The sequence below is a fragment of the Lissotriton helveticus genome, chromosome 1_1, assembly GCF_964261635.1.
Source record: "Lissotriton helveticus chromosome 1_1, aLisHel1.1, whole genome shotgun sequence".
NCBI classification, from domain to species: domain Eukaryota; kingdom Metazoa; phylum Chordata; class Amphibia; order Caudata; family Salamandridae; genus Lissotriton; species Lissotriton helveticus.
This window is the reverse complement of record NC_136057.1, coordinates 1,754,152,879-1,754,178,656: the sequence shown is the minus strand read 5'-3', so window position 1 is coordinate 1,754,178,656 and position 25,778 is coordinate 1,754,152,879.

Here is a 25,778-nt window from a genome sequence, read left to right as displayed (position 1 = left end):
TCCGCCCATACTTAGATGACACACACAACGGGGTGCGGTGTGAAGCCCTTTGTACCTAATGGGCGTTGCACGCTTGGTCTCGCAGAAAAGTTTGACACTTTAGGGAGTGGAATGTTTTCTTGTGGCTTCGAAGTTGAATGTTTTTCTGTTGGCTCATAATGAGGATTCTGCCTGCAGTTCTGAAGTAAAGGGCAAATTGCATTTGTAGACATTATATAGCTACATTTGACAGGCATTGTGAACTAGACCTCAGCACTAGGGCCTTGACCAAAGTGGCTGCCTCCTTTCATGATGTCCCCCCCTTTTTTTAACTAAGGGGTGGTTATTTAATTTTGGTGCCAGTGGGTATAAGTCCATCGGCGCTGCAAGGCGGCATTTTAGTTATTTAGCAGTATGGCATAGCGCTTAGTAGCTTGAGTGGATCAGGAGGCCATGGCCGTGTTTGAGAGTATCATAATCCTGACAGCACATGGGCAGGTTTTAATGAGGAAGGGCAAATAACAGTGGCTAACGTTTGCTCATTTCATCATTTATGCACTACGCTGCGCATCAGGAGAATGAAGTGATATGGCTGACCAGGATCCTGATATAAGCTCAGCATGACCCTTAAATCCTGCAGACAAGAACAGCGGGGGCGAAGTCATCAAGCAACAGTGTCAGCGACCATGCCCGAACGTGCCAAAGCCAGCTGGTGAGGGGGTGGTATCCTGGAAGGAGATCATAGTGCAGGAGTCCATCTACCAGGTTTCTTAAATACATATAGTACTCATAGGTAGCCCCGTTGATTGGGGGAAGACTGTTTAATTAGTAGTCACTCAACTGGCAGCTGGTGGCCATCAAGGGATTGGAATTGTCTGTATGCAGAGAGTGAGATATGATTCATATCTAGCAAGTAACTAGGGAAGACATTACTAGTGCTTGTGTCGTTATTAAAGGGGTGTTTTAAACACTAATGGTATTATAACACTAATGGTATTGGCCCATGCGGAGGAGTGGGCTTTGAAACACAGTGGTGGTATTCCTCACGGAGGCTCTTGGTATGCCCCATCTTTCTTTTATCAGAATGGGGAGGAAGTCGGCTTAGGTAACATGTTCCTTTTCTAAGGGCACTGTTGGGCCTCACCAAGAGTAAGATGTGCTGGATAAACACGCAGACAATTAAATATTGGGATATCCATGCAAAGTGTCACAGCCGCAGTTGAGCACAATCAATAAATTGATCTTACCCCCGAGGGGTTGGAGGGAGGGGTTGTTAACCTTTGTGTTAATTTTCTACAGGACGGTTGAATGTGCCACTCGCGAAGGTTCGCGGATGTGAGGAGATGACTGCTATATTTGCCTGGGGGGCTTCTACACGAAGGCGGGAGGGTATGTGGCATGTAATTATTGGGGCCAAAACATGGACACTTTGGTTTGCCTAGTGCTAGGGCAGTACTGGATAAATTGGGAGTAAGATACACCATCCAGTGACCTGGCTTTCTTAGCCCCACTTGGTAATCAAGGGGCAGCAATGCAACCAGGCCAATATAACATGCTTGCCTTTTGGTATCATTGGTGTTGGAGCACGACCCCTGATTAAACCGGAGTGAGTGATGATACAGACCCATCAATATGCATACAGTACACATGCTATCTTGGGGCAGGTGGTTCCTGCCTAATGGATCTTTGGCAAAGATATGTCCATTCAGAGTTAGTTGCTTACAATCAGCCTTCTGAGAACAGTATGTAGTGCATCAGTCTCATAATCGGAGGGTCCTGAGCTTGGTACTCAGAGAGAGCACCAGAGGGCTTCCGACGCAGGATCAGGCGAACCACACAGTATGAGAAGAATCTTTAAAATGTTTCACATGGTGGGGGGTAGTGGGTTGCATCGCAGAAGATTATCTCAAGGAAAGAGGACCCAACCAGACGGGTTTGGGGTACAAACTGAGATATTCATTGTGCAAAGTAAGCATCCTCTATTTGGCTGTCAGTTTAGCATCCCCGCACTACATGTGTATCTCACAAGTGTTGGGAGAGGACTTATGTAGAAGGAGTTTGTCTGGCATGCCATGACTATTTCAGGATGTGAGGTCATGGAGAGTGCATGGGGGCACTAGTTATAATTATCTACAAAATTACACAATAGGTAAACAGACACAACACTCTGGTATAAGGAAAACTAGACATATTCCAACGTAGGATGACTAATAGCTAGCTGACTTGGTGGAAGGATATTAGTCATTTATATTTAAGGAAGGGAGTGTGATATCCTTTGTGTCCACTACGTTAAGGTGTTCTTAGTAATAACCAGGTTAAGTCCAGGTTGCTTGGCTTTATTGGGTCATATCCATTAATTCTATCATAACTCTTTGTTGAGATACAAGAGTTTTTCCAAAGAAGAGCGCGATGGAGTGGCAAGGCAAGTCATCTAGGGTTTGATCCAAAAATAACAGATATGCCTGTGGGCATAGAGCAGCCACAATTAATTAATTGAAAGGCTAAAAGAAACTTTTGTAAAGCTTAGTTATCTTTCATGAAAATAGATCTTCTCCGGGGGCGATATCACAGTTGAGTACAGGTTGGCAGCTCACAAGCAACTCTCTAACTGACTCAATGCTTGCAAACAAAGATAACTGGAGGAGTCATGCAGCGGTGAGGTACCTTTTTTAAAATTATTATTATTATTAGAATTTGTATTGCGCGACAGCTAACCAAAAAGGGTTTCCTGTCGCAGATAGGAGCCATTGGCAGGATGGAGCATATGCGTCTTATTTGTCAAACAGCCAGGTTTTGAGCAACTTGCGGAAGCTGGAGTAGTTTGTTTCATTTCTAAGTGAGATTGGGAGGGCATTCCATTACGATGGCCCTAGATATGTGAAGGATTCCCCTACAATTCGCGCTAGTTTGTATTTAGGGATCACAAAACGGCCATTGAGTCTGATCTTAGATTTCTAGATGGAATGTATGGTTTGACCAACGTGCAGAGGTAGTTGGGGGCTGTATTGGCTTTAATTTTGTACATGTATGTGAGTGTTTTAAACTTCACTCGATTTTCAATGTTTAGCCAATGTAATTTACGTCGAAATGCGGAGAGCGATTCTCTTTTTGGTACCTTGCATAGGAGCCTAACTGCCGTATTTTGGGCCATCCGTAATCTGTGGAGAATCGGTTTATTTGAGCCCACATAGAGGACATTTCCATAGTCAAGTCAGAAAGTAATTAAGGCATTGAGTACAGTTGTTTTTGTTGTATCTGGTAGCATCCAACATATTCAGCCATTTAATGATGGAGAAACAAGTGGCTGCGACTTTTACTGATTGAGCATGCATACTTAAAGTGTCATCTTGGAGAACGCCTTAGTTTCGCACTTATGATACAGGGGTAGGAAGGGTGCCCATTTTATCTGGCCAATGTTGTAGGCTCCAAAGATTTTTCTGTTTTTCCTCCATTCAATTTTAAGAAATTAGATTGCATCCAGGTTGCTATGTTAGTCAGCCCTGTCTTAAAGTAGAGGTATCATTAGGGTTTTGCGCAGATAGTGAAAACATAATTTGGGAATCATCTGCGTAGGAGTAAATTGAGAGTCCGTATTGTTCTGCCAGCTCCGCTAAAGGTTTTATATAAAGATTAAAAAGTAGTGGGCCCAAGATGGAGCCTTGTGGTACACAATGTGCAAAGGAGTAAGTTTTGGAGGTACCTCATAGGTTTTTTACAAAGGCCCGGTGGCCTGCCATAAGGAAGACATGAGCTTCCAGTGTTCTGGTAGGTCACATGGGCTGCGGCACAGTATGGTCGGAGGAAGGGTGGGTGGTGATTACCAAGGTGCACCATCTCCTGGGGGAGTCCATACACCCAAGATTGCTGCAGTGTGGAGGCTGCACCAATCGGGCTCAGAGGATTAGCATTGTAAAGCCCTGACTGACACTCAGGGAAAGAAGTGAGCAAGATAGTCTTTGAAAATGTCAGGGACTTCAAATATATATTGTAGAGATGGGGCTTTTTCGAGAGTCGAGCAAGCAATCAGCTTTGGGATGAATTCACTGGAGCAACATGCCTTCGTTTTTGGTGAATCAGAGAGAGGCATCAGTCAGTGCCAGGTCCTATGCTCGAAAACATGATATCATTCCTTTTACATCTGGCGATATGTAAGGATGGAAGAACCAAATGATCACAGTCCAGCATGCAATCACCTGTTGCGTGAAGTTATTGGAGTAACTATGCATTGGTTTTGGGAATCAGAGATAGGTATCAGGCAGTGCCAGACCCACTGCTCGGAAGTAGGATAGTTTGACTTATAGGTTAGGCGATTGAGTAAGGCTAGGGGAGCTGAATTACCACTGCCTTATTACCAGATGCCTGTCATCTCAAGCTTGCTGTACCATTCGTCAGTTTCCTTTGCTGTCAAGAGTTGTCTAGGAGAAAAGGGCAGACACAGGAATGAATGACGACAGGCTGGGGTTCCTCGTGGGGATGGCGAGTGGGGAAGGGCTAATCTGGGGTTTGACAACACTGTTGGCCGGTGTGGCAGCGTCCATGTTGACACATTGTGAGCAAAGGAGGGGTGATTGGGCTGGGTGGCTCCTCCCCAGAATAGACTAATAAATCACCGGTATATTTTGCCCAGTGGGGTACTATGGGCTTTGGCTGGACGTGACGGAATGACCATCCTCGCAGAGCAGCTCAACCCTTTTCCTAGTCTCCAGACTCAAGAGAGCCCGGGTTGGCAAATTACTCCAGTTAACCAGGGTGGAGGTGCTCCACCATGATGGCATTCACTTGTCCTGCAGGGTCAGGAGCATTTCATCCAGAATATTCTGGGGGCTATTGCAGACCTCAACCTTCATATTAGCAGGGAGGGCGAGAGCGCCAATAGCTACTGTGGCGGTGCTGCTGGTAGATAATAAAGGGGTATACACAAGAAGTTTTATTCTTGGACTGGACTGACCCCTTGGCGGGGTATGATTTGTGTGGGCACCGGGCTGGCGGGAGGGGGGGACTGACCTGCTGGTGGTCCAGGACACTCCTGCCCTACGCCGCGATGCCTGGATTTGAACTTTGGGGTTTACGCCTGTGTTTAGGGGCTCCAGTGGACCAGTGCGCTATGTGGTGGCCTGGATTTGAGTTGTGGAACTCCTCTGGGATGGAGTGGATGTGGCGGATTTGTAACAATGATTTTCCTCTCAATGCCCTTTTGTAATTGTGCATGGATGCCCTGGGTGGAACCAGGGGGCTGTTGTAAGTTGGGACCTAATGAAACAAGGCGCACAGCAGATCACACGACAATGTGTTCTTGATGTTCTTGGAATATGAAATTTGATATTTGATTTGTGTATCTCATCTTTCTACTTGATTTTGGGTATCTACTAAAATAATGTTTTCAAAACAACACCTGACACTTGAAGGTCTTTGCTTATGGGCAATTGTATGTGTTGATGTGAATAAAAAAGCTTTGCCGTGGGAAAATCACATATTTATTCTAATATCTTTCCTTGAGCATTGCAGTGAGAGAATGTGGATAATTGAGTTGGGGCAAGTTGCACGTTGTGCACGTACTATAAATGTACTCAAACCTTTGGGCTGAATTGCAAATTTCTTTATAGAAGGCTGTCACTACACCCCATCTGTAGCGCACCCTGCACAATTGCACCCTGGGCTAAGACACACGACCTGGGGTGGTGTGGTGGGGTGGTGGAAGGGGGGTGACTGTAGCCCGTTTACCCCCAATGGTCGTTGCACCCCTCATTCAATCTTACAGTGCCAAGTTGCCCAAAATGTCCGGCCAATAATGGACAGGTCGTATTTTCACTCCTCAAGATGGTGGTGCTGCCATAGCGTCTACTTTAAAAGTGGTCTGTATCACTGGGACGCTGATCTATTGCAGCTGAATAGCCGAGCGCCAGGGGCCACTGTACTCATAGTCACTTCAGGGCCACAGGATCCCCCGCCCCAACATATACAACCTCCCGCAAATAACACACAGACACAAGTGTTAAGATTGGGAAAATTTGCTGCAGGTTTATTATTACATACAACATTATGTAATCACGGTGGGTTATCTTACGGACGATCCAAGGGCAGGCCGCATTCTCGCCACCTGCCCTCCTGTTGAGCCAATCAGCACAGTGGCGAACCACCCAACTGCTGCACCATTATGGTAATAAAACTACACATGCCCCTTGCGGGGCGTATCTAGGCAAACCCCCGGCTGCACAGGCCCACAACCGCCCGAAGGACTACTGGGGCGCCGTCTCGAGTTCCTGGACCTCCCATGAGGTTCCAGGTTAGGCTCTGGCACCCCTATGTGCCCGCTGAAGTACATTGTTGCACCTCTCTGCTTCCGGATCGCCCTGTAACTCCACCTGCAACGAAAAAGGAACACATTAAAAACTCCCTTATGAGCGCCTCCCCAAAGCCGACACTCTGGGTAAGAGGTAGGGAGGGAAAAGAGTGTCCCCGATGTGGACCGCGCAACGTCCGGAGCGGCAAAGAGGCCTGAGCAATGGCGAGGGGGAGAGATATACCCCCCTCTCCCTGCCTGCCGCCCCGGACGCGCGTCACCTGACCCGCCCACATCCCCCAGAGCAATGCCTGCCCTAGGGGAGGAGTGGCTGACCATATTCCTGGACGGGGGCAGCCCTCCGCGACTAAGGGCCCGCCCTCCTGATGGCCACAGGGTGGCCTCGGGCAGGCGCATAGTCACTTCAGGGCCACAGGATCCCCCGCCCCAACATATACAACCTCCCGCAAATAACACACAGACACAAGTGTTAAGATTGGGAAAATTTGCTGCAGGTTTATTATTACATACAACATTATGTAATCACGGTGGGTTATCTTACGGACGATCCAAGGGCAGGCCGCATTCTCGCCACCTGCCCGCCTGTTGAGCCAATCAGCACAGTGGCGAACCACCCAACTGCTGCACCATTATGGTAATAAAACTACACACGCCCCTTGCGGGGCGTATCTAGGCAAACCCCCGGTTGCACAGGCCCACAACCGCCCGAAGGACTACTGGGGCGCCGTCTCGAGTTCCTGGACCTCCCATGAGGTTCCAGGTTAGGCTCTGGCACCCCTATGTGCCCGCTGAAGTACATTGTTGCACCTCTCTGCTTCCGGATCGCCCTGTAACTCCGCCACAGCCCGGCCGGCGGCCACCGTCGCCGTCCGGGCCCCCCACCACTTCGCTTTTTAGGGAAACCTGCCACCCTTGCTCTGCAGAGCCTTTTGTCAGTCCAAGAAACCAGACCAAAACGACAGGTGAGCGGTGGACCCTTTCCACCTCGAAGAGACCTGATCCTGATATGAAGAAACCCAGGCCCCTCTGCCCCTAATCTGCAGATACCCCGGGTCTTTTATGATTATATTTAATGCTTTACAACCATAGTGTAACCATACCCGGTTACCTGAAGTCATACTTCAATGTGAATGACAAAGTGATGAGGAGGGGCCCCTACTGCTGAAGGTGCTTCGTAACGAACAATAGGCGTTCCAGCACCTGCCCTCAAACTCAACCACACCCTTCGCAACCAGCGTCAGCAGGCTATAGCCAGCAAAGTTACAACTCCTGCTGTAACGCCGTTTTCCGCATAACATGGAGAAAGTGTGTTTACCACGAATGCTTGTGGAGCTATACTCAACGAACACAGGGGCATTGAAGGGATAGATACATATTATGCTATATAACTTGGGCGATGTCTTAGCATATGACAATACAGGAATGGACAGGTATTACCAGCAGGCATCACCTGCCCTCTCGGGTTTAGTCTGGAAGCAGCGTAGGCCATGCTACCTGTAGATAGCTTGTCTGTAAGAATGACTTACAACCACCACAAAGGGATTGCTGGGACAGAAAACCAAGTGCCCCCTTAAGATCCCGACCTGCAACATGACACGCCCACTGACCCCAAAAGCGCCACTGAAACTAGTCAGCGAATACCCCAGGGAACAATTCCTTCTACGGCAATAATGTATACTATCCCAGGTTCTAGAGGTCATACCCCTGGAAAGTGCCCGGGAGATGAGGGGCCTCCCCTGCTGATAACGTTCCCTAATCAAAACAATAGTAGAACCAGCGCATGACACTGAACCCCACCACGCAACTTCGCACCAAGCAACAGCAGACTACACCCAGTAATGTACCACTTCTGCTGAAATGCTGTTCACAAATACAACTGTAAACTGTGCTTTATGTACGCTTGAGCAACTGTCCTCAAGCAAAGTACAGGGGCTATTTTAGGCGCTTGGTGCAAAAGTATAACTTGAGTGGTGGACTTAAATTGAACACCGGATTACAAAGGTAAACAGCTGATAACCCATGCCCCTTGGAAGCAGGAGACTACTTAGACCCTGCTACGAGCAATAATAGCTTGTCTATAAAAGTTGACTTACGACCCCCGCCAAAGGGATTAACAAGCTGAACAAAGGAGATCCTCCTCTGGACAACTCAGCATATACCCCCGGGAAGAATCCCTCTACAGCAATAGTGTAGACTATCCCAAGTGCGTGAGGTCAGACCCCTGGAAATGGCCCAAGAGAAGGGGGGGGCCCCCCTGGTGCTATCGAACCCTAATCTATACCAAGGAACCAGCGCATGCCACTGAGCCCAACACACATCTTTACGCAAGGCAGCAACAGACTGCACCCCGAACGTACAACTTCTGCAGAGGTGCAGTACTCGAACTTCAACTGACCACTGTGCTTAGTGTATGCTAGGGCTACTAATACAAGCAAAGTACTGATGGCTATTACAGTGCACAAAACTTAATTTAGAACTTGCGTGGTGCACTTCCATTTCTTATACAGGAATGCAAGGAAAACAGCTGGTAACACATGCCCCCCAGGAACAAAGGGCCGCTTAGAACATGTTACTTCAAGAATAGCTCATCTATAAAAATTGCCTAACCCCTCGCGCGTATGGGAAAAAAGCTGGGGCAAGGGGCTCCCCATACTGGCGCTATGAAACCTCGGGTCAACTTCTCACCTTGGGAGGTGCACGAGGGAACCAAAGGATACACAGGTTAAAGAGTCCGACAATGAATGCAGTATCAACCTCCAACAGCACGTTCTACTTCTGGGGAATGGCAGGAGCAACCTCCGGGTCAAGTCCGCACATATATATGGCATCAGCACTGGCAAAGACAAAGACCCAGGAGGGAGACCATCGACAAGCTGTGAGCTGACTCACAAGATGCCCATAATCCCCCTGTAACTTGAGTAACGTGCGAAGAGGTGTCTCTCCTACCATGGGGGCGCGAAAGACGGCATGCCTGGGGCGTAGTTGTGGGACAATTCTCGTCCTCTACATACATCCTACTAAGAATCATCAAGTAGGAGAAACAGGAAATAATCCCCTTGCTTAAGAACCAAAAGTGGAGGATCTGACTCGGAAGTGAAGGTTGTGTGATAGGTATGCGGATGATACCCTAACCGGCATCCCTGCGACATCTATGTACACCATCCTTGCCTGTAATTTGTCGAGTAGAACAGGACAATGCAATACCAGTACCTCTGATTACAGGGGAGGCTGTCACTGAGCGCGTCTTCACCCAGGGAATAAAATAAGTCTGTAGCCTCTTAGCGCGAGCGTTCCCAGTAGCACATGGATGCGTGGCCCAGTATAAGTGCTGCAAAGTAACGGGCCACTAATTACCCGGGCACGAAAGGTCCCCACCCTGAGGTATGCTGACCCGAACCATCAACAGCGGAGAGCTCTGTTCTAAGGGGCAAGTGCGCAGAATAACATTGCACATACCGGCACCTGCGCGAAAAGCGCACTGTGCAGCATCAACCCATTGGGCACGTCCCATAGGCGCGAAACCAGGTCTCGCTTGCACGACAGCACGCCAACCCGGCCCCGGAGGGAGGAGCGCCTGCATGCGCATAGTTTCTTACCCTATTCAGGCACCTACAAGGAAAAGGAAATGGCCCGGCCACAAGGCAGCGTAAACAAGCACAACTAACTGACTTGACCGCAACCCTGCCTGGGACGCGCTTTGGCCAGGATCACCTAATGGGACGCAACCCTATGGCACAAAACCTGGTTCTAGCGCCCGCGATGGGAATGCGAGCTCGTTCCAGAGGGAGGCGCTTATGCGCAGAATTCAATAACAAACAAAGGCACATGTAAGGTAGGGGGGGGGGTGACATTCCCAGCATGTGCACTCGATCCCGCGATAATATCTGGTAAAGCGGCGCAAAACTCAGCACAAATAATTGACATGACCACAATCACCTCGTGACGTGATCCTGCAAAGCATGCATAATTAAGTAGCGCTAAGCCGCACAAACTAAACGGTGTGACCGATAGCATGCATGTGACGCGATCATACGACAGGAAACCACTTAAACCGCGGTAACTCAGCCCAACTTAACGGAATTGACTAACCTCACCGCATGTGAATGCAATCCAAAACAAGGAAACCCTATTCAAGCCGCCCCTAAGTTATCAAGCCTGCACTCCGCGCAAGCAGTGGTTAGGCCAGGAATCCGTCCCTGAGACGCGGCCTCGGGGCAAGAAACAACTACACGACCCGCGAGAAATCAACCCCCACGTAATGGGGGAAGGCATGAGAATCAGTAGACCTACTCATGAACACCTGGCGATCTCCAAAGGAAAGCAGAGACAAAGGTTCACCGCTTCCCTAATGGTGAGTCCCCCACTTACAAACAGGGGTTGCCGCATCCAGTCCCACAATCCTTCACGTGATCCTGCCAGCTCAATGGTGCAGGGGAAAGGAAAATTTACAACCGGGCACTCATGTATCGCGACCTCTACGAAGACTTGACCCAGGACTCCAGGTCGAGCCCCCTAGCCCGTATGATACCACTACATGGAGCGTGTCCGCCTTTGTAACCTGTACACGTCTCCAGACACCCTCTGACACCCTGGGCCAGTGCCCACCTTGCCCATGCCTTAAAACGTCTCTGTATCTACCAGGATAAGACCTGGGCTGGTGGGTCGAAACTGATTGCAGCAGCTCCTCCTCTCGGAGCGAGAATCTGAGAGCCAGACCAAAAGGGACTCTCACCGGGCCCATACGGACACATGTAGATGCCAAAATGAAAGAAGGAAAACACCTCGCCAACATCCTAGAGGCCTGGCCCACTCATAAAATAAAACAATATTATTCAACAGTGAACATCCTGTACTCAATACGCTAGAGGTACAGAGGGACAGTTGGCAAGTGGGACAGGTGAATAACTCAATCAACAAATTCGCGCGCGCAATTAGACTTACCGAACTTGCAGAAAGCAATGGCACATGTTCTAATTCACCAGGCACTCGATTGGGCCTAAAGATACTCTTGCCCCCTAATACAATATCCCCATTATAAATACGAAAGCCGTAACACAAACGCGCGCGTGGTAGGCTTACCCATTGCGCTGAAAATACACTGCAAACGCAATCAAATGTAATAACTCACCCGATTGCGCCTCCCTGTACTATGGCCCAATAAAACTATACTCCAATTGTACATACGGTCAACAGCCACAAATTTATGCTCGCACTCGGCCGAACCCTCGCGCTCTAATACCTAGATCAAATGAATCAGTTACACATTTGGGGCTCGAGGTCCTATGGCCCAAAGATACTACACCCCCTTTTTAAATGCGAAAGCCATAAATAAATCGTGAACGGATTGGCTTACCCCATCGCGCCGGGATGCATCGCAACGCTTTACGATAGGTTACTTCACTGCGCACAGGAAAAGTTTACCCATCGCGCTGGAAATGCCACGCAACGTGTTAAATTGGAAGTAACACGAGTGGGCCTCAAGGTACTATGACCCAATAATACCATGCTCTCATTATACTTACGCTCGCAACCACACATTTACGCGCGTAATGGGCTGAACCCTCACGCACAAATATCTAATACCAGGTGTAAAATGAAATCAGTCACAATAACAATTTTGCGCACATAAGGCTTATCCGTTGCACTGTAGTATGCCATACTTTAACAAGGCACTCACCTGCGTGTCGAGATACCAAGGCCCAATGATAATATACACCCTTTGTAAATATAGGCCCCATCACCACCATTGCGCACGGGAAGGCATATTCCTCCTGCTGCAAATGCCACACTTGTAGAACAGAATAAAAAACCTCTGTATGTGGCCCCAGCGCACTGCATCAATGCACTCCTAATCACATGCACCGTATAAAAATTCAGAGTTGTAGCAAGAGGCTCACGTGCTGAGTCCGGCCTCCGTGTTCGATATTTGAAGCAACCTCACGCTGGGGCATAGCTAACGAGATCACCCTATAAAACATGCACGTAAGGAAGACACGTGGGGATACCCTCGGAGGTCCGTTTTTTGTGACCTGTGTTCAAGGCGGGCAATACTGCATGAAAAGCAACGCTCACTGATCCGCAGTAAACCTACCATATAACCCCGATAACCGCTGAGTGCCTCTAACGATCCTCACGATACTCAACAGTAAACAGCTCCAGAACTTGCCTTGCTAACCCCCAAAGCCAAGTGCACCAGCGATCTGCTCGAACACCATAGTGTTCGTCGTATAAACCATTTTGACAATATAAATCCACCGGTCTAGAAGAAAAGTCGCCGAGGCGAGAATTATCTCTGCCGCTCCGGGACTCGAACCCTAGACACTGGCCCATGCACTGTATCAGTGGCAGCCGCTCTAACCCGTGAGCCACACTTCTCCCCGCAACCGCCGAGGGCACAGTCCCCCTACAAACCGTTCCATTCCCTCTGCCCAAAACACTCGCTATTACTCCAAAGCATGCGAGAAACCGGACGGGCACCCAAATGCCCCCAATACCAATAAAGCGCAAAACGGCCCACATATAACCAAAAGACCGCAAAACACCAGCCCACTCCCCCTCATGTCCCCAAGAACGGGGGACGGCCGGAGGAGGCTGCGATGCCCCGCCACTCACCACGTGCACGAGACCGACCTGGGGCCCGACGTCCTAATATCTCGGCAACTCCTCAACGCGGACAAAAGAGTGTCCCCGATGTGGACCGCGCAACGTCCGGAGCGGCAAAGAGGCCTGAGCAATGGCGAGGGGGAGAGATATACCCCCCTCTCCCTGCCGGCCGCCCCGGACGCGCGTCACCTGACCCGCCCACATCCCCCAGAGCAATGCCTGCCCTAGGGGAGGAGTGGCTGACCATATTCCTGGACGGGGGCAGCCCTCCGCGACTAAGGGCCCGCCCTCCTGATGGCCACAGGGTGGCCTCGGGCAGGCGCATTTCTCGTGGATGTGGACACTGGACACCTGGAGCAGCAATGGCCTGCTCCAGGTGAAACAGAAGTGACGCTGCTCTGATCCACTGCCGAAAACTGCGCAGGGCCTCTCTGCCACCTGGAGGTCTCTGCCCATCCTTAGCTGCTCTTTCTATTATAATTAGAGGGCCTCATTTATGAGGTTTTGCCGCAGGCCTTCCACGCAGCAGGCCTTCCTGCTGGGCTTCCCTACAGCAAAAGAAAGGGGCGCAAATGTGCCGTATCTATAACAAATGGCGCATTCTTGTCTTCTGCGTTGGTGCACAATGGGCTGCCGTGCGCCAATGCAGGCACTTTTGCACCATGGTGTGAGGATGCCTACATGCGGAGATGATTATTTTTGTACAGGAAGGGAAACCTTTCTTGCAAAAATAATCACAAGAGGCTTTTTCCTCTTTCTATGTGTGCTGCAGAATGCAGCACACATAGAAAAAGGAAAAACGAGGAGAAATAAATATACTTCTCCTCGTTGTGCGTCCCTTACGCATCCCGTGCGGAGGCGTAAGCTTTTGGTGGTGCCTCAGACTTACGATTACTCGTTATTCCGGGGCAGTGTCAAAAGGCCATGGATGTTGCTGGGAACACCCCCATCAACATCCATTGCATGCCCCTTTAACGCAGAACACTGCGTTAAAGGGAATGATATGTATCAGGCAGCATTAAGCCAAAAAAAGTGGCTTAGTGCTGCCTGATAAATAACACGCAGGCTTCTGCGCCATGGAACGTCACGAAAAGTGCGCAAGGAGTCTCATAAATGAGGCCCAGAATCTTTTAAATCGAGTTCATTTGCCACAGACAAACAGTCCAATTTAGAATGAGGGGAGCTGGCAGCAGACAGGCTCCTCAGAGCTTGGTCATGGCTTCACCCACAAAGTAAACACTTCTGACGGCCTGCTGCGCACTCTGCTTTAATTGAGCTGGGCTGCAGTGATAGAGCGCAGGCTCACCTGCTCGTTTTACCATGCTCACCTGGGCCCATAAAATTATACACACTTTGAACAGGTAAACCTATGCTAATCAGAATTTTAATTAATGAGGGGGCGTGGCTTGGTGCCCGAAGGACATGGGGGCGCGCCCGTGAGGCTCCGATACCGCAGCGGGAGATACACGCGTCCACCTCCTTCAGCATGCAAGTGACCGGCTAGAAAGATGCCTAAACTGCGGAGGAAACCAATGTAACCAATTTCGCTACCTTTAGATGAGACACGCTGCAGTTTTCTAGAAGGTAAAGCAGCCGAGTGTCATTGCGTAGTGGTAGCCGCCATTTTACCTCCCTGGTTTTGGCTGCAACTGACTGACGTTTCAGTGCAGCATAAACAACAGTGTCTCCCAGCTTACTTCTGAAGCTCTTATTCTCTTCAATAATCTCAACGCTTCCCTTTTAAATGCTTGCCTGGCCCCCTAGTGGAAGCAATATGCCCTTTTTTATTTTTATTTTCGAATTGACACTGCAGGATTAAACTCCAGACTGTCACTTCTGAAGTGATTGCTTGCCTCCATCTCATTGAAACCCTAAAGATATGAAGGAAGTACATCTTCAATGTAATACACTTTTTGCATATTTGAAGTGACTTGGCAACCAGTAATCAATATTATTACCACATTTATGTGGTCGTGGTATGCTGACCGCCATTTTGTTCTCATATAATATTCTCTAAAGTGACCTGACTGTATGCTTACCTCACACAAGGCTTTTAGATAGGCAAACATTGGTTTACTCATTTTTCTGGCGGCGAAGTGACCCAGTTTCATCCCACCTTTTCATATGGGCTGGGGTGATGTGGTTACAGCAGCTATTTTTTTTTTTGCCTAACAACTCTAGAACTACCAAGAGACGCATTGGATATAATATATTGCTGTATGCAGTACTGAGGTCACCATTCCTCCTGCATCATCCCTTCCTCTGCTTAATACATTGGCAGTGAACGTCTCATAGTGCCTTCTCAAAATGTCTATCCGGTTGGTGTGAATAAACCCATTTCTGATATACGTGGGCCATTATTAATACACTTTGGACAGTATTAAACCTGGCGTATTACACATTTAATACATCAAATATATCATCTCGTATCCAATTCGTTATCTTTGTAGTTTGTAGTTGTGCTAACTTATGACTTTTGCTATCTCCATTTCGATTTCATGGGTAGGACAAAAGGTGTTCTCTCGGGCACTTCAAAACCTAAACAAGCATTAATCAAGAACTCTAAAGTTTTTTCAGAACTCTCTAATTTGGAAAGTTTGGGTCTCCTCGAAATAGACCAGTGCGACGCAAATATGGACATTGTGCAGCCAACAATAGGAAAGTCTAACGTAAAACGTCTGAAAAAGGATCCCCCTTCACCACCCAAATCGACCTCTCCAGTGTCAATGGAACTATTGCTTCAGGAAATAAGGGCCCTTAGGCCATTCATGGAAGAAACAAACACTAAATTACGAATTCTGTCCGATAACTGGTCACAGATGGATGCTAGGCTTACAAAAGTGGAACAAAATGTTTCTTCCTTCCAAGACACCACTAAATGCGTCATTTCCCTACATTCTCCAGTATCAATACTACAAAAGCAAATCGAGGACCTTATAAGAGAAATAACGTATGCATTTATAATTTGGCAGAAGGGGTTGAAGGAGCAGATCCTTTTGCTTTCTTTAAATCAACTCTTCCCAGGATCCTCCATCTACCAGAGGACACTGTATTGAACACACAACGTGCTCACAGATTAGGTCGCATTGCTAACACTACTTCATCTTCGCAAAAACCAAGAGGAGTCACTTTGTATTTTTTGGAGTACACAGATTTGTTACATTGTCGGGGACTGTCCGGGACTATGTGGGGAAAAAAGTCAGGGACTTGGACAAGGACTGGGAACTGGGTAGAAGACGTACACAGAAAGGAGGAGTACAGTGCTGCCCAGGATCATATACGGAGTCAGAGAAGAAAAAGGGATCCAAAAGGGAAGCCTGTACAAGTGAACAAGATGGGTAAGACTCAGAAAGGAAGGGCACTCACAAGGCAATTTAGCATTCAGACTAGCTACACCCAGGATGGACGTGCAAGACATATATATAATATAACATTAACAATAAAGGGGGGTGTGGGGTAAAGCACTCCGGAGCTCCACATGGTAAGACTGAAGCTCAGTAAGTTTCTTACCCGCAATTGCTGTTACAGATACTGATTGCAAATACCCACATGTAGGATATGCATGCAAAGGCAGGGTCTGTAGAGCTTATACCTATAGTGATGTTATAAATGTAACTCAAAGACAAAACTCACAGTGAACAAGAAACACCACCTAGGTAGTCAGCTGAGCCCACGGATCCTGGCGATCAAACAGGAACGTGCAAGGCAGTAACAGCAAAGGGGTAGAACTAAACACAAGCACAATAGACAAGGAGCTAGCAAGGAGGAGTGCTTAACAGGAAAGGAAAGAAATGACAGGGCACACTTGGCAGAAAGCAGGTAACAAACATACAAGGTAACAAAAGTAAGACAGCAGAATAGAAAGGCAGCAAACTAGAACTGGAACCAAGGAAATGGGAAGCAAAGCAGGGACTGGAAACTGATATACAAAAGGGGAGGCTACAAGGGTATACTAGAATAGTGCAGGTTAAGGAATCAAGAAAACAAAGTAGCATAGAAGGCAGTGCTGGGGCAGGAACAAGAAGTGAGCTAAGGCTCAGGAGTCAAGGCAGCACTGCAGACAGTGCTGGTTCAGGAACAGGGATCTACCAAAGCTTCAGGAGTCAATGTAGCACTGCAGACAATACTGGTTCAAGGAAACAGGACATAGCTACAGCTCAGGAAACAAGGAGTCAAGAGAGCACTGCAAGCAGTGCAAATCAGGAACAAGAAATAGCTGAAGCCCAGGAACAAAGAATACCTATAGCTCAGGAACTCAGGAAACAAGGTAGCACTGCTGGCAGTGCTAATTCAGGTACAGGGAATAGCTATAGCTCAGGAACTCAGGAAACAAGGTAGCACTGCAAGCAGTGCTAATTCAGGAGATGGGAAACTGCTGCAGTTCAGGAACAAGGAATACTAAGGCTATGGGGTCAGGGTAGCACTGCAGGCAGTGCTAATTCAGGAACAGGGAAAACAGCAGCAGGTCTGGAACAAGGCATAATTAAAGCTCAGGAAACACTAGAAACAAGAATAGAAAAAGCTCGGGGAACTCTGGAAACAAGGATTGGTCTCACCAGTAAACAGCTACAATGACCAACCTTTGCCTGAAGGGAGCTGGGGCTTAAAAGAGCTCACAGTAATCATATGCATCAGGTGTGAGCAGGCTAGCAGCAGCCAGCCACAGGTGAGCTGAATTCCTCTACTCATCCTTGGCCTGCAGGGGTGGAGACAAAGCAGTAAGCAGGGAATTCTGGGTAATGGAGTTTCAGGCATGAGTAGGCTGGCTTTAAGTCTAAGCAGGCTGGCTTTCACAAAATCCGGCATGGATTGGGAGAGGATGTCAATTCCTAAAAGATGTCCAAATGCCTGGAAGTCAGGATATGCATACAGGGGAGTGTCCGTAGGCATATTAGAACACTGGAAAGCCCCACAATTCAGCCCCCTGGTGGTGGGCACGAGAGCACAGGGAGCGAATCGTGACAGTACTCCCCCTCCAAAGACCGTCTCCCGGAGTCTGGAAGTGGATCCAAAGCCTTTGCTCCTAAGAATGAAGTCAATTTCCATCATAGATGCAGTGCACGCTATCAGAGGACTGAAGGTACATTGTGATGTTCTGGAGGGTTGGATAATACTCTGTAAATTAACAGCAGTATTGAAGGTAGAACTTGAAGAGTCCAAATCCAGTGACAAGGGCTTAGAAGCCTGCATTAAATGTGTTTGAAGTCCTGATGTTGACAGGCTAGATAAGCACTCTGAAAACAAAGGCAGATTGACTGTAGGGTCAAAAGCAGATAACAGATTGGCAGGAGGCACAGAGGTCAAAGAGAAACTGGCTGAAAATGAAGGAGTTGATAGGAAGCAGACCTAAAGTTCTGGCCCTGGACAAAAACATAAAAAAGATACATATGCAGGAGACTTAGGAAGCCGGTTTGCAGGAGACCCAGGCCCTGGAGGCCTACATGTTGAGAGTTTTGTCTCTGGTGGTGGCGGTTCAGTCTCTGAATGTATATGTATTGAGACCTTTAAAGGCTGGGAAACTGGAAGCACAGGGTCAAAAAGTTGGCAAAATAGAGGCTCAAGGCCAGAAGGCAGGGAGCCTGGGAGCTCTGGTGCAGAAGGCAGGGAGCCTGGAAGCTCTGGTGCAGAAGGCAGGGAGCCTGGAAGCTTTGGTGCAGAAGGCAGGGAGCCTGGAAGCTCTGGTGCAGAAGGCAGGGAGCCTGGGGAACCTGGAAGCTCTGGTGCAGAAGGCAGGGAGCCTGGAAGCTCTGGTGCAGAAGGCAGGGAACCTGGAAGCTCTGGTGCAGAAGGCAGGGAACCTGGAAGCTCTGGTGCAGAAGGCAGGGAGCCTGGAGGCTCTGGTGCAGAAGGCAGGGAGCCTAGAAGCTCTGGTGCAGAAGGCAGGGAGCCTAGAGGCTCTGGTGCAGAAGGCAGGGAGCCTGCAGGTACTGGTGCCGGAGGCAGGCGGCCTGCAGGTTCTGGTGCTGGAGGCAGGCTTCTTGCAGGTTCTGGTGCTGGAGGCAGGTGGCCTGCAGGTTCTGGTGCTGGAGGCAGGTGGCCTGCAGGTACTGGTGCCGGAGGCAGGCGGCCTGCAGGTTCTGGTGCTGGAGGCAGGCGGCCTGCAGGTTCTGGCTCTGTAGACAGGCGGCCTGCAGGTTCTGGCTCTGTAGACATGCTCTTTGGAAGCTCTGGCTCCATAAACAGGCTTTTAGGAGGCACCGGCTCTATAAGCAAATTGGTTGGAGGCTCGGTAGGCAGGCAGACTGCAGGATGAAGTTCTGTAGATAGGCCGGCTGAGGACTCGATCTCCAAAGGAAGGTAGTCTGGAGGCCCTGGTAATAATGGCAGGAAGGTTGCAGGATCAGGCTCAGATGGCAGTAAGGCTGCATGCTCGGGCTCAGATGGCAGGAAGGCTGCAGGCTCTGGCTCAGGCTTGGGCTCAGATGGCAGGAAGGCTGCAGGCGAAGTTCAGGAGGCACCAGGCAGGCTGAGGACTTTGAAGACTCTGAAAGCAGACAAGCTGTTGGCAGAGAGGCACAAGGTTGACAGTCTTTAAATTCAGGGAATCGTGATTGCCCATGAACATCCCTATTGTCAATAGTGAAATCTTCACAGTTCCTTGGCTCATTAAAACATCCCTTTCCTTGGGATGGCTTAGAATAGTGCTTTTCTTCGAGTCTCTGATGACCAGACTTCCTTTACCATTTGGCAGTTCACAACTCTTAGTCCGGGGAAATAGGCCAGAGAATACTTGGTCATAGGAGGTCTTTTCATTTTCTGCAGCATTACAAGGTGGTACAAATACATCGGAGCATAGAGCATTATCATTTCCTGACTTTTCCATTTGTGTTGTGCTTGAAGGCAAGGGAGAAAACAAAGACTCAGGAGTTTGTATCTTCTCAGCAAGGAGGTTGACTTGAGTCGCAGCAGTTATATCAAGAGAGTGGTCTGAGTCACAGGATATTGTCACATCAGGGATTATGTGTGTCACTGGTTCAGGTTTTGTCTGTATGTCAATGGCCTGTCTATGGGTTATCTCGGAGAAAGAACTGACCTCACTACCAGGAAAAGAAAGCAAAGAGATGTTTTTTGTTTTACCTGGCATTCGGGGTTCCTGAAAAGTGGAAGGACGCATCTCAGATGTAGTGCCTACATGTAATTTAGCACTAGAAGACAAAACACCAGAGGAGTTAGAAAATTCAGACTTAATACACATAATTTCATTAACTACACTGTGAGAAAAAGTACTATGGCTTTTCTGAATGGACTCAGAGTGATCAGTCACAGTATTAGTCACACAATTGCTGGACCAGCTGTGGGGGGAACGCAAAAGAGAGCGCAAGGTTTCATTCTCTATTTCTAAGGAGGCTAAAATAGAGGTGGAAATGTTGTCTTGTACAGGGGTTCTAGATTCCCACTTGAACTCTGGGTTATAGTTTTTCAACAGAGTTTGAAACATTTTATTTTCTCGTTGTAATTCAAGAATTTTAGATGAAATTATATCCTGTGAAGACTGATGATCTTGGTCTACAAGGACAGTCGAAGACTTGGCAGCTTCACAATAAGCAACAAAGCTACACCTTGTATTTTGTTCAAACTGACTATTAGTCACCTGTGTTCTAGTAGGTTTTTTCTCTCTTTTGTTAAACTGATGGTTTACCTTGAATGTAGAATTTAACAAGGTCCCTTTAGTTGTCGGGACTGTGATCTTTACTGGACTACAAGACTGGGGAACATTATGTGAATGGAAAACAGAGGTTATGAAATGGATCTGCTCTTTCTTTGGTTGTGTGGTTGAACATTGTATTTTACAACCACTGTCAGCAGACATGCGAGAATCAGAATTCTTGTTCAGCAAACTAAGTAAGGTATCATTCTCCTTTTGCAATGCTGACACAGACATTGAATCTGGATCAGAACAGAAGACTAAGTCAGGATCTGGCAAAGAGTTGTTTGAGAGCCAATGAGTAAAATATTCCAAACGTAAATGTCCATTTTTCATAAGAGGATTAATTGTTTCAGGACTATGGTGAACATTATGTAATGTAAATTGATACTTGTATAGCGCACTACTCACCCGCAAGGGTCTCAAGGCGCTTGTACAAATACCGCTGTGGAACCCATCCTGACTTTCCCTGTGAGGTGTCCACTCCTGGGCACCCCCAAGGTGGAGGCCAGGTATCCTTAGCGTTGTGGGGGGCCGTTGTGGAGATTAAGCAAGCTATTGCCCAGAGTTGCAGAGTGGGACTCCATGAATGGAATAGGCACCAAGCCGAGAATTATCAGGTCTGTGGAATTTTGAGCCCAAGACCCACCGAGGCGGGGGAATTGAACCCTGGTCCCGGGCTAGACCTCTGCATCAGGGTCTGCCGCTCTAACCATTGAGCCACACTTCTCCACATTCTCAAACTGTAAAGTAGAGACTAAATGTCTCTCATTGTTGGGCACTGTGGAACTGCCTTGAACAAACTTAAATGATGCACTGGTGTGTCGCTTTCTTAAACCTCTCATCATGACACACTTTTAATATTTGCACACACAAATGAAACAGAAAAAATAGTAGCTAACTGAATGCAAAGAAACCTCACAAGTGACCCTGGAAATGAGGGTTGGTCATTCTGTCAGGGACTGTCCGGGAATATGTGGGGAACACAGTCAGGGACTTGGACAAGGACAAGGAACTGGGTAGAAGACGTACACAGAAAGGAGGAGTACAGTGCTGCCCAGGATCATACAGGGAGTCAGAGAAGAAAAAGGGATCCAAAAGGGAAGCCTGTACAAGTGAACAAGATGGGTAAGACTCAGAAAGGAAGGGCACTCACAAGGCAATTTAGCATTCAGACTAGCTACACCCAGGATGGACGTGCAAGACATATATATAATATAACATTAACAATAAAGGGGGGTGTGGGGTAAAGCACTCCGGAGCTCCACATGGTAAGACTGAAGCTCAGTAAGTTTCTTACCCGCAATTGCTGTTACAGATACTGATTGCAAATACCCACATGTAGGATATGCATGCAAAGGCAGGGTCTGTAGAGCTTATACCTATAGTGATGTTATAAATGTAACTCAAAGACAAAACTCACAGTGAACAAGAAACACCACCTAGGTAGTCAGCTGAGCCCATGGATCCTTGCGATCAAACAGGAACACGCAAGGCAGTAACAGCAAAGGGGTAGAACTAAACACAAGCACAATAGACAAGGAGCTAGCAAGGAGGTGTGCTTAACAGGAAAGGAAGGAAATGACAGGGCACACTTGGCAGAAAGCAGGTAACAAACATACAAGGTAACAGAAGTAAGACAGCAGAATAGAAAGGCAGCAAACTAGAACTGGAACCAAGGAAATGGGAAGCAAAGCAGGGACTGGAAACGGATATACAAAAGGGGAGGCTACAAGGGTATACTAGAATAGTGCAGGTTAAGGAATCAAGAAAACAAAGTAGCATAGAAGGCAGTGCTGGGGCAGGAACAAGAAGTGAGCTAAGGCTCAGGAGTCAAGGCAGCACTGCATAGTGCTGGTTCAGGAACAGGGATCTACCAAAGCTTCAGGAGTCAATGTAGCACTGCAGACAATACTGGTTCAAGGAAACAGGACATAGCACCAGCTCAGGAAACAAGGAGTCAAGAGAGCACTGCAAGCAGTGCAAATCAGGAACAAGAAATAGCTGAAACCCAGGAACAAAGAATAACTATAGCTCAGGAACTCAGGAAACAAGGTAGCACTGCAGGCAGTGCTAATTCAGGTACAGGGAATAGCTATAGCTCAGGAACTCAGGAAACAAGGTAGCACTGCAAGCAGTGCTAATTCAGGTACAGGGTATAGCTATAGCTCAGGAACTCAGTCAGTCAATATAGCTTTATTCGATTTTAGTTCAAAAAATCATAAAAGCATACAGTTTAAAACAGTTGTGAATAAAACATACATACAATAATACATAAAATCTACATGTTAAAAAACTTTTGCCCAACCCTTGGAAGTAAATGTCTTGATTAAAACGTACCATACACAGGTCAAAATTAGATCAACCAGCAATTTAATGGGGGTTCCAGTACTTAGAGCTATGAAGCAATGATTCTTTACGGGTATGAGTAGGAAAACTTCTGCCCATTAACATTTTACACCCCACCTTTAGACTGAATGTGGGGGACCACGACATTCTGGGGTAAAAATCGTGCAAATCCCAGACGGAGATTGGACTGTTTCCCACTTGGGGTGCGCAGGTACGCAGGTATGGGACAATATGTCTCTGCCTAAATCTTACAAGCACTAAATCACCAACGATATCTTTTTTGAGGGAACCCAGCCAACCCACCCTTCTAACACTCATTATTGTACCCACAAGGTTGGGTGGCAAAGGTCTATTGCTGGTCAGCCAAAATTTGACCTTGTTCAGCAAGTCGTGTTGTCTCTCGGTTTTCCCTGGAGGAAGTACTGGTACTCCTGCGAGGACACACACAAAAGGGGCTGCCTCCGGGGGAAGTTGGATGGAAGTTGCTTTGTTATAGTGTGCTCTAGGGGCAGCAGGTTGCAGGAGGGTAGGTATAGGGGGGGTTCTGCGAAGTAAAGGGACTGGTACGTTGGGGACTATTGGTTGAGTTAAAACCCTTTTGCCTAACGTGGTTGGCTTTAGGTCTATCGAGATAGAAGATAGGTTGGAACATTTGGGTGCCACAGTACTTTTGTTAGCTGGCAAGGTGGACTTGGTGGACTTGATGGTTTCTTCCAAACCCGTCAGCCTGTCCCCTAGTGTGTTTATTTTATCTAACAGTGGTGTTATGATAGAGCTGACCAGTTGTTCGATAAGGGATAATAGATCCGCCTGTATGGGAGATGGTAGGACAACTAGTTTCTCAGCAGACTCAGATATCATTGAGGGGTTGCTTGCAGGAAGTGCAGGGCTTAAGGACAATTTTTGAGGTTTAGGTAGCTTCCCCGTGTTATTAGCCCCATTACATTTCCTTATAACAGATGAGGAATCAGGAATGGCGAGCCTTTGGGTATTTTGACTGTTATCTTGATTAGATGATGGGAGGGGTTGCAAAAAGCTGACAGTATCGGGTAATGCACAAAAGCTTTCAACAGGAAGCGGTGATTCCACTAAAGCGTGTGTGGTTTTGCATAGGAAGTTTAACTCGTCTAACCACGGGGACGCTTGGTCTGCGACTACTGTTTGTAAGGTCTCACTGGGCATTGTAGTGTAATCCCCCTTGCAGGTCATATTGTGGTTTAAGACCAAGGTCAGAGTCAAAGTCAGTGGATAATGCACCACAGAAAAGCAGGTGTTCTTTACCTCAACTTAGCATGTAGTCACGAAATCAGGGGGGATGGCCCCGTCCCATCCTCCTCGGGTCTCTGAGGGCCTGAGAGGGCCCGCCCTTTGCCCGGGCTTAGCCCCGCGCGCGTCCCGCTGGATGGAAGCAAGGTCTGTGTAAATAGGTCAAGGAGGCGGGGCCGGCCGAGGAAGAGTACCAGCTGTTGGTGATGACAGGGAATGCTGGTACTCGCAGTCCCTGGCCGCCGCACCCGCCAGTTCCCCAAAACAAAGAGAAGGCAGCAAATAGACTCCGAGTGGGCTGAGTAATCCTCCGGACCTCCTGCAGGTCCCAGACACGGCAACCTCGAGCTGCGAGTCGCACCCGCGAAGCGGGGGCAGCGAGAGGTTATCAGCAGCAGCAAGCAGAAGGCGGGGCCGGCCGGGGAAGAGTACCAGCTGTTGGTGATGACAGGGAATGCTGGTACTCGCAGTCCCTGGCCGCCACACCCGCCGGTTCCCCAAAACAAAGAGAAGGCAGCAAATAGACTCCGAGTGGGCTGAGTAATCCTCTGGACCTCCCGCAGGTTCCAGACACGGCAACCTCGAGCCGCGAGTCGCGCCCGCGAAGCGGGGGCGGCGAGAGGTTATCAGCAGCAGCAAGCAGAAGGCGGGGCCGGCCGGGGAAGAGTACCAGCTGTTGGTGATGACAGGGAATGCTGGTACTCGCAGTCCCTGGCCGCCTCACCGGCCGGTTCCCCAAAACAAAGAGAAGGCAGCAAATAGACTCCAAGTGGGCTGAGTAATCCTCCGGACCTCCCGCAGGTCCCAGACACGGCAACCTCGAGCCGCGAGTCGCACCCCAGGAACTCAGGAAACAAGGTAGCACTGCAAGCAGTGCTAATTCAGGAGAAGGGAAACTGCTGCAGTTCAGGTACAAGGAATACTAAGGTTATGGGGTCAGGGTAGCACTGCAGGCAGTGCTAATTCAGGAACAGGGAAAACAGCAGCAGGTCAGGAACAAGGCATAATTAAAGCTCATGAAACACTGGAAACAAGAATAGCAAAAGCTCAGGGAACTCTGGAAACAAGGATTGGTCTCACCAGTAAACAGCTACAATGACCAACCTTTACCTGAAGGGAGCTGGGGCTTAAAAGAGCTCACAGTAATCATATGCATCAGGTGTGAGCAGGCTAGCAGCAGCCAGTCACAGGTGAGCTGAATTCCTCAACCCATCCTTGGCCTGCAGGGGTGGAGACAAAGCAGTGAGCAGGGAATTCTGGGTAATGGAGTTTCAGGCATGAGTAGGCTGGCTTCAAGTATAAGCAGGCTGGCTTTCACAAAACCCGGCATGGATTGTGTTGGACCTGGCCCTTTTTGGCAGGTTCACCCCGAAACCTTTTGCTTTTTCCTAGCCTGTTTCTTTGACCTGGTGTTGGTGATTTTAGGCCTCTGCGCACTTTTTCGCTGTGGTACAGTGTAAAGTGCGTGAGCTCTGCGTGTATGTATGGTGAGTGACCTGCCCTCCCATAGGAATGAATGGGGAATATGTATGCCCATGGTAGTTCCTGATGTGTGGGGAGTGCAGGGTCGAGTTTGGTATGTGAGAACTCGTGAGACTGAATGCTGCGTAATGGTATATGCGGCATGATTGTGTC